The sequence below is a fragment of the Schistocerca piceifrons genome, chromosome 5 (genome assembly GCF_021461385.2).
Source record: "Schistocerca piceifrons isolate TAMUIC-IGC-003096 chromosome 5, iqSchPice1.1, whole genome shotgun sequence".
Lineage (NCBI taxonomy): Eukaryota > Metazoa > Arthropoda > Insecta > Orthoptera > Acrididae > Schistocerca > Schistocerca piceifrons.
Window position 1 is genome coordinate 100,479,592 of NC_060142.1, and position 9,555 is coordinate 100,489,146.

Sequence of the window (9,555 nt, forward strand, 5' to 3'; positions counted from 1 at the left end):
CTACGGTCACAGGTTCGAATCCTGCCTCGGGCTTGGATGTGTGTGATGTTCTTAGGTTGGTAAGGTTTAATTAGCTCTGCGTTCTAGGCGACTGATGACCTCAGAAGTTAAGCCACATAGTGCTCAGAGCCATTTGATAGAAAAGTACAAGCTTAAGTTTTAAAAATCACGTTCAAGAAATCGTCCACGCAGGAGCATCGTACAAACATACCCCAATTTCCAGAATGAGATATTCACTCTGTAGCGGAGTGTGAGCTGATATGAAACTTCCTGGTACATTAAAACTGTGTGTTGGACCGAGACTCGAACTCGGGACCTTTGCCTTCCGCGGGCAAGTGCTCTACCAACTGAGCTACCCAAGCACGACTCACGCCCCGTCCTCACACGCCCCAAGTTCGAGTCTCGGTCCGGCACACAGTTTTAATCTACCAGGAAGTTTCATATCAGCGCACACTTCTCTGCACAGTGAAAAATCTCATTCTCGGGACATCCCTCGGGCTGTGGCTAAGCCATGTCTTCGCAATACACTTTCTGAGTGCTAGTTCTGCTAGGTTCGAAGGACAGCTGTAAAGTTTGGAAGGTAGGAGATGAGGTACTGGCAGAAGTAAAGCTGTGAGGACGGGGCGTGAGTCGTGCTTTTGTAGCTCAGATGGTAGAGCACTTGCCCGCGAAAGGCAAATGTCCCGAGATCGAGTCTCGGTCCGGCACACAGTTTTAAGCTGCCAGGAAGTTTCGTACCGAAATTTGACCATTGGGCAGACTTCCATATGTACGACGTAGAAATAAGCATCCCAGTCGTAGAGTCGTAGAGAAAGAACAGAAAGATTTGAATGCAAATAAATCACCAGTTCCGGATGGAATCAGAATTCGGTTTTACTATAGGACACTGGCCCCTTACCTAGGCTGCATTTATCGTGAATCTGTAACTCAGTACAAGGTCGTAAGCAACTGTAAAGAAAACGCAGATGACTCCAGAATATAAGAAGAGTAAAAGAGCGGATCCGAAAAATTACAGGCCGATGCCCCTAACATCGGTTTGTTGCAGAATCCTTAAACATATTCTCAGTTCGAATACAGTAAACTTTTTCGAGAGTGAGAAGCTTATGTCCACGAGTCAGCATGGTTTTAGAAAGAATCCCTCGTGCGAAACTCAGCTTGCCCTTTTCTCACATGATATACTGAAAACTACAGGGAAAGGCAACAGGCAGATTTCATATTTCTAGATTTCCGGGAAGCATATGACACGGTGCCCCGCAGTAGAATGTTAACGAAGGTTCGAGAATATGGAATAAGTTCACATATCCGTGAGTGGCTCGAAGACGTCTTAAACAATAGGAGCCAGTATGTTGTCCTTGACGGCGAGGGTTCACCAGAGACAAGAGTATCGTCAGGGACGTCCCAGGGAAGTGTGATAGGACTGCTGTTGCTCTCTGTATACATAAATGATTTGGCGGACAGGGTGGGCAGGAATCTGCTGTTGTTTGATGATGAACCTGTGGTGTACGGTAAGTTTCCAAGTTGACTGACTGTCGCAAGATACGAGACGACTTAGACAAAATTTCTAGTTAGTGTGGTGAATGGCAGCTACTTCTGAATGTGGAAAAATGTAAGTTAATGCGGATGAGTAGGAAGAACAATCCCGTAATGTTCAGGCACAGTGTTACTAGTGTCATGACTGACACAGTCAAGTCGTTTAAATATATGGACGTAACGTTGCAGAGCGATATGAAGTAGAAAGAAAATTTGGGAACTATGGTAGGGAAGGCGAATGGTTGACTTCGCTCTGTTGGGAGAATTTTAAGAAAGACTAATTTACCTATAAAGGAGACGGCATATAGAGCGCTGGTGCGACCTATTCTTGAGTACTGCTCGAGTGTTCGGCATCGGTGCCAGTTCGGACTGAAGGAAGACATCGAAGCAATTCACAGGTGGGCTGCTAGATTTGTTACCGGTAGGTTCGTACAACAAGTAAGTTTTACGGAGGTGCTTCGAGAACTCAAACGGAAATCCGTGGGGGGAAGACGACGTTCTCTTCGAGATACACTATTGACAGAATTTAGAGAACACGCATTTGAGACGGACTGCCACATAATTCTACTGCTGTCAACATACGTTACACGTAAGGAGCACGAAGATAAGAGAAATTAGCGCTTATACGGAGGCATATAGACAGTCGTTCTCCCCTCGCTGTATTTGCGAGTGGAACAGGAAAGGAAACAGTGAACTGTGGTACAGAGAAACCTCCGCCATGCACCGTATGGTAGATTGCATAGTATCTATGTAGATGTAGATGTAGTTGTAGGTGAAGTCGTTTGAGAGGACTGACTGTCGCATTTACGAATTACACAAGAACGTGTAATATCGAAGATTGAAAGGGCAAGGTCGTAGGGATCTACAGATCACTATTGGAATCTGCAAATGTGAGCCCTAGAAGGATCTAAAATTGCTGGCTTTGACAATTTGTAAGCTTCGATTTCTTTTATCGATATTCTTAAGGTTGAATGTGTCATTACATCCCGCATATTACTCCATCTGTAACACGTTAGGGCATGGAAGACAGTAGTTGTATACGTCATGAGGCATAACAGTTTGTGGATGAAGTGATCATGTGTTCATGTATATGACTGAAAACGGTGTGGGGAAAGGAAATGAGCCGGCCGCGGTGACTGAGCTGTTCTAGGCACTTCAGCCCGGAACCGCGCGACTGCTACGGTCGCAAGTTCGAATCCTGCCTCCGGCATGGATGTGTTTCATATCCTTATGTTACTTAGGTTTAAGTAGTTCTAAGTTGTAGGGGACTGATGGCCTCACATGTTAAGTCCCATAGTGTTCGGAGCCATTTGAACCATTTGAAAGGAAATGTTTGGAACAGTGACCAGAGTCAATTCCAGTATGAAATGGCTTCATCATCAACACTGTCTCACAGGGGAGAGAAAACTGTAGTCAGTGTACTACAGTCTGTCCACAGCTCTACCCAAAGCTACACAACTGATATGGCTTCATCAATATCAGACTAGCAAATAAGTCGTACACCTGATCTCAATAGGCACAGGCACCTTTGGGCCAGACATATCTGCAAGAAACTTGAAATACATGCCCATGAAACATATATGTTGAGGTAAGAAAATAATAGAACGGTGACTGAAGAGGACATGAAACGTGTTCTGAATTCAGTCCTTGGCGACAGTGTAACAAGAGAAAAGATTCTGTCGCTGTGTGATTCCTGGTCAGGTCATACAGGTCGTACCTTTCTAGATGCAATTTATCCAAACACGTTATGTTGAAGATATTGAAACCGAAAACTACAAAATATTGCCATGCCCTTGAAGTTCGGCAACGTAAGCTCTATATCCGAAGTATTGTTGGTTTTGTAAGATTACAATGTGCCAAACCACAAAAGAAGATTCATAATCATTATTTCAACATCAAATATCACTCGAACTATGCAGCCGTCCGTGGTGGCCGAGCGGTTCTAGACGCTTCAGTCCGGTACCGCGCTGCTGCTACGGTCGCAGGTTCGAATCCTGCCTCGGGAATGGTTGTGTGTCATGTCCTTAGGTTAGATAGGTTTAAGTAGTTCTAAGTTCTAGGGGACTGATGACCACAGATGTTAAGTCCCATAGCGCTCAGAGCCATTTGATCCATTTGAAATACTGGACGACGACGAGGATGATTGAAATGAACACACGCACACTCTTACCTGAAGAAAACTGAAAATTCGTATATGGAGTTCACTCCTGTGATCTCCCCACTTTCACGATGGCTGTAGTAACAATGGAGGAAGAACAAAAAAAAAGTCACCAACACGTGCTTAGAGCCATTTGAACCATCCAACAATGTAACTGTCTTTACCGATGGGTCCAAACAGGGGTATTTCTTTGGTTGCTCTGTTGCTTTCCCGGATCGGTCCTCAAGGCCCGACTGCTCGAGGCTTCACTGTCTTCGACGCAGAATTATTTGGGATCTTGCAGGCACTGGATCTTATGAGACGTTCTTCCAGTGTTGCTTTTCTTGCCTGTTCCCTATTCTCTGAGTGCCCTCGACACTGTGTGATTTACAATCAGTTTTGTGTACCAAAGTATACGCCTACATTGCAGAACTCTTGGGGGAAGGCAGGTTATGACACTGACGTAAGCTTATTATCTTTTGAAAATGTAATTAGTGTTGCTTTTCACATAGGACGTCTTGGAAGAGGAAGTGATTTTGAATGTAAGAAATTGGCTCTAGTGAGGTGTGCACATTGTTCTCTTCCACTTCGTCTTAACAGATTCATAGAAATCCCGCATCGACACTAACTGGGTTAAGACAACCACTGTCACGTGTGTAGCATATGTTTATTTTGCACTATAACGAGGGTCATTCAATCATTAAAGGGACAAATTGGTCTGGAGAAAAAGCTGTCGGTAGGGCAGCTTTGGTACTTTCATAGTTTTAAGTTCATTGGGATGAGCGCTGATCAGCTGATGTATCAACATTGTTATGTTTATAACCTCAAAAATACATTCCAAAATGGCGATTCCGCTTGAACCGTCCACATTAGATGAATAAGGTTCTGTTATGCGTTTTTTACTTGCTGAAGACAAGAAACCAGTAAATGTGTACTGTTGGTTGTTGTTTTTGGGGAAGGACACCAGACAGTGTGGTCATCGGTCTCATCGGATTAGGGAAGGGTGGGGAAGGAAGTCGGCCGTGCCCTTTCAGAGGAACCATCCCGGCATTTGCCTGGAGTGATTTAGGGAAATCACGGAAAACCTAAATCAAGATGGCCGGACGCGGGATTGAACCGTCGGCCTCCCGAATAAATATGTACTGTGAAATGTCTGAAGTGTATGGTGAAGGTTGTATGAATCGTGCAAATTTCTACAAATAGGTAGAGCAGTTCAAAAATTGTCGCGACTGAGCGACTGAAGAACACCGTTCTGGCCGACCAGTTGCAGTTTCAACTCCTTCCCTTGAAAGTCGAATTGATTACATTATTCGTGCCGACCGCCGTCTGACTGTGGAAATGATATATGATAAGATTCAGGTTAGCACTGGTAACAAGCTGAAGTACATCAAAACATGTGAAAGAAGGTTCCCAAAGGTGTTGACGCGGCTACACAAGGAAACAAGGTTGATAGGGTGCACAGAGAATGTCATGAAAGAGGTGAGCACCCCTCAACAAAATTTTAACTTGTGAAGAAACTTTGGTTCACTATTATGAGCCAGAATCAAAAAGACCAAGCATGGAGTGGAAGTACACCAACTCACCTGACAAGAAAAAATTCAAAAACCAAGCATCAGCAGGAGAGGTCATGTTGACGGTGTTTTAGGATGCTGAAGGTCCAGGTTTTGTGACAATCTCGAAGAGAAGCGTACAGTGATTAGCCACTACTACCCGGATTTGCTTCTAAACAAGGTGAAGCCAGCCGTGAGAGAGAGACGAAGTGGATCTCAGAGGAGAGGTTGTATTTTCCAGCAAGACAACGTACGTCCTCGCACTGCTCAACTAACCAGTGAAGCTATCGACAAAATCGGCTGTGAAGTACTGCCTCATCCCCCTTAGTTCTGATTTAGCACCTAGTGATTTCGATTTGCTTGGTGCACTGAAGGAGGCATTACGTGGGAAGCGGTTCCAGGACCACGAGGACGTGAAAACGTTTGTGAGAAATTGGTTCAAAAGTCAGCATAAAGAGTCCTTTGCAGCCGGGATAAAAAAGCTTATAACCCGTTGGAAAAAGTGCATAAAAGTTCCGGGGAATTAGGTTGAAAAGTTGAAAAAGTATTGTACTGTAAAAATAATCGCTTGTTTCTCCAGAGCAGTTTGTCTTTTTAATTATTGAATGAGCATCGTCCAATTACTTTAAGCAAAGTGTTTTTGGCACTGTTGATTCAAAATGTAATGATACTCTTACTTCATTGAATTATGCATAACATCCCTCCTATGGCATGTTAATACTTTTTTACTTTGTTTCTTTCTATTAATATGTCACTTGTGGGACAATGCAACGTTTAAAATAGAAGAGACAAACTTCAGTTTCTTTTTAATTTTTTATGATCGAATGTCACTCTACGCATGGTTTCCTGCGGTTACGAATGTTCTTAAGTTAAATGTGTCCTTGTAAGTGCTTTCATTGTAAAATATTGGATGAATGCAGTCTGGCTATTTCGGCGTCGTGACGAACGATCCAATTCCTTCAACAACCCTCACCCCCCCCCTCCCCCCCTCCGTCCCCGTCCCCATCCCCTTCCCCATTTGGGAGAGAGTTGATTCTTACCTCCGCAGTGGTCCTTTCCAGACAGTTAGTGATACGTATCAAGTTAGACAGGAACCGATGCAGTCATTTAGAAGTTGTGGAATACACATAAATAAATATATACATACACCTTTAAACTATGTATGGATAATTCAGTTCATTTGTTGAAGTAAGGAGTGATAGTACTCCAAACCGAGATATAGAAGCTTTTGAATTTAGTGGAAACGAAATAGAAGGATTGGCACTGAATGGCAATCAATCTGAAACTTCCTGGCAGACCAAAACTGTGCGCCGGACCGAGACTCGAACTCGGGACCTTTGCCTTTCGCGGGCAAGTGCTCTAATGACTCAGCTACCCAAGCACGACTCACGACCCGTCCTCACAACTTTAATTCCGCCAGTACCTCGTACTGGTAGAGCACTTTCCCGCGAAAGGCAAAGGTCCCGAGTTGGAGTCTCGGTCAGGCACACAGTTTTGGTCTGCCAGGAAGTTTCATATCAGCGCACACTCCGCTGCAGTGTGAAAATTTCATTCTGGGGCAATCAATCTGTCAGAAGATTGACAAATAGAACTAGAAAATAACTGATAAATCACATCTCTCTTGACAGACATTAAAAGAACGTGGACTCGTTGCGTCTATGTCAAATTACCACATTCACTATCTGAGTCTCGTACTGCATTGGGAAAACTCCATACAGTCTTTGTGCGTGGTGACGACCTTTGAAGAATCATTCCAAGTTTGTCTTCTACTAGGAAGCACGTCAGACCCGTTCAAATGGCTGTAAGCACTATGGGACTTAACATCTGAGGTCATCAATCCCCCAGACTTGGTGCTACTTAAACCTAACTAGCCTAAGAACAGCACACACATCCATGCCCGAGGGAGGATTCTAACCTGCGACCGTAGCAGCAGCGCGGTTCCGGGCTGAAGTGCCTAGAACCGCTCAGCAACAGCGGCCGGCCAGATCAGACAGGAACCACCGTGAAGAGCGATACTGTCGATCGGTTTAAGGAGTGCGCCTTACTAGCCCTCGAGCACCGTCGCTTGTGGACCCAGCTGCCTACCGACTCGTCTTATGGTGAATAGCGCCATAAATTTCTGTAGAGAGGACATTCCTGCAATAGAATTCCCTTACTGCACAATAATAGAACGGGTACGTAATCAGACCGGAAATATTAACGATACGCTTGTAATCTCCGGCGACAATTTCACATAATTTTCAAAATCCACATGCCTTCGTCTGCCGCGAGAGTGATGTTTCTTCCATCTCATCGTCTGGCACACCGTCAACAACTCTTTTTGTTAGAATGAGATTTTCACTCTGCAGTGGAGTGCGCACTGATATGTAACTTCCTGGCGGGTAAGGATATTGCGGAGACATTGGATATCCACAGCCTTGGGGATGTTTCCAGAATGAGATTTTTCACTTTCTTTCTCTCAGGAGTGATAGGTCTGCAGGTTAGCAGGAGAGCTTCTGTAAAGTTTGGAAGGTAGGACACGAGATACTGGCAGAAGTAAAGCTGTGAGTAGCGGGCGTGAGTCGTGCTTGGGTTGCTCAGATGGTAGAGCACTTGCCCGAGAAAGGCAAACGTCCCGAGTTCAAGTCTCAGTCCGGCACACAGTTTCAAATATTTTGGCGATGTTTTTCTTTCCTTTTGATTTTCCTGAACATTGTGAAGCGTAGACAGTGTTTCATAGCTACGGGAGTTCCTGTGATTCATCGTATATTCTTCTTATCTCTGAATCCATCCATAAAAGACCTTCGCCGGCCAGGGTGGCCGAGCCGTTCTAGGCGCTACAGTCTGGAACCGCGCGACCGCTACGGTCGCAGGTTCGAATCCTGCCACGGGCATGGATGAGTGTGATGTCCTTAGGTTAGTTAGGTTTAAGTAGTTCTAAGTTCTAGGGGACTGATGACCTCAGAAGTTAAGTCCCATAGTGCTCAAAGCCATTTGTACCATAAAAAACCTTCAATTGTGTTATTCCGGTTCACTAAACATACTAACATACGTCAGCCACAAGTTAGTAGGATTTTCCTACTTACGAGTCGCTAGTAAAGTTCATGTAACCTGAAACGACCCCTTAGAAAACTTATGAATGAGTTTGCTGATAAACCTCTACGTTATCTGATTTTCAAACAGCTGAGCAAAACTGAACGTACTCTAACATTTCTCTCTTTACTTATTCTGATCAACACTAAACTGACACTCACTATTTTTGTTTTTAGCGCAATGCATTCTGACTTTCAATAATCCCTACAATAGAATGGCCCTGACTAGCAGTAACCTACACCTTTCATGAATCACTTACCTCACAAAAGTCTTCGTTACTCAAACTACTGCAATACAGCATGTGCCAATACTGCCAGCTAAATGCAAGATTCTAACTAATGAAAGAACTAACTACTGATAGGCATAGTTAGCAAATGAAAAATTTTGATGGAGAACAAACAATGTATTTATCTTAATTGTGTTCAATTATATATATATATATATATATATATATATATATATATATATATATATATATATATATATATATATCAGTTCATGACATCCAATCTTACAAATTTCCTTTTTGTGACGGACACACGTCCAGATCGCCCGCTCTCAAAACTCTGCCATCTCTCTCCCCACATCCACCACTGCTGGCGGCTCACCTCTAACTGCACAACGCTATGTGCTGTTCACATCCAACTGCCCAACACTACAATAGCGAATATTCCAACAATGCCAACAGGCCACAGTCTGCACACAGCACAGTCTGTGATTTTCTTACAGAGCACTACGTGGCGTTACCAACATAAATACCTAAACAGCATACTTACAAACCTTTTGGTTTTACAGCGCCCTTTCATTTGGTATACACGATGTAAGCCCTGGTATGCCTCAGAGACCGCTTCAGAGCCTTATACTGATTTTAGAACGCACATAGGAATTGAAAACTGAAGTAGATAGCTATTCTCATTCTTACTAGGGGGTATACAAAAAATAACAATAAAATACAGAATTATTTTTTAAAAGATACATATTTTCAAACTGTTTACAAACCATCATTCTCCCCATTCGAAATACTCTCCATTACAACTAATGCACTTCTCCCACCGGTGCTTCCACTGTTTGAAACATTTTTTATAGTCATCGTTAGCAATGGCTGACCGCTCCTCCCTCGTTTATCTTTTCTTGACTTCTTCAATGTTGTAAAATTGGGGTCGTTTCATGCCCATTTTCATGCGTGGAAATAAGAAAAAGTCGCATGGAGCCAGGTCACGAAAGTAAGGTGCGGAACCATACCATTTTTAGCCAAAAACTATCCAA

At 43.6% G+C, this 9,555-nt stretch overlaps 1 non-coding gene across 1 annotated transcript; it reads right to left on the bottom strand.

The window, feature by feature from the left end:
• Positions 1-287: 287 nt before the first annotated feature.
• Trnap-cgg lies at positions 288-362 on the bottom strand. Its single transcript has one exon. It is a non-coding gene; the product is annotated as a tRNA-Pro (tRNA).
• Between the last annotated feature and the right edge of the window lie 9,193 nt (positions 363-9,555).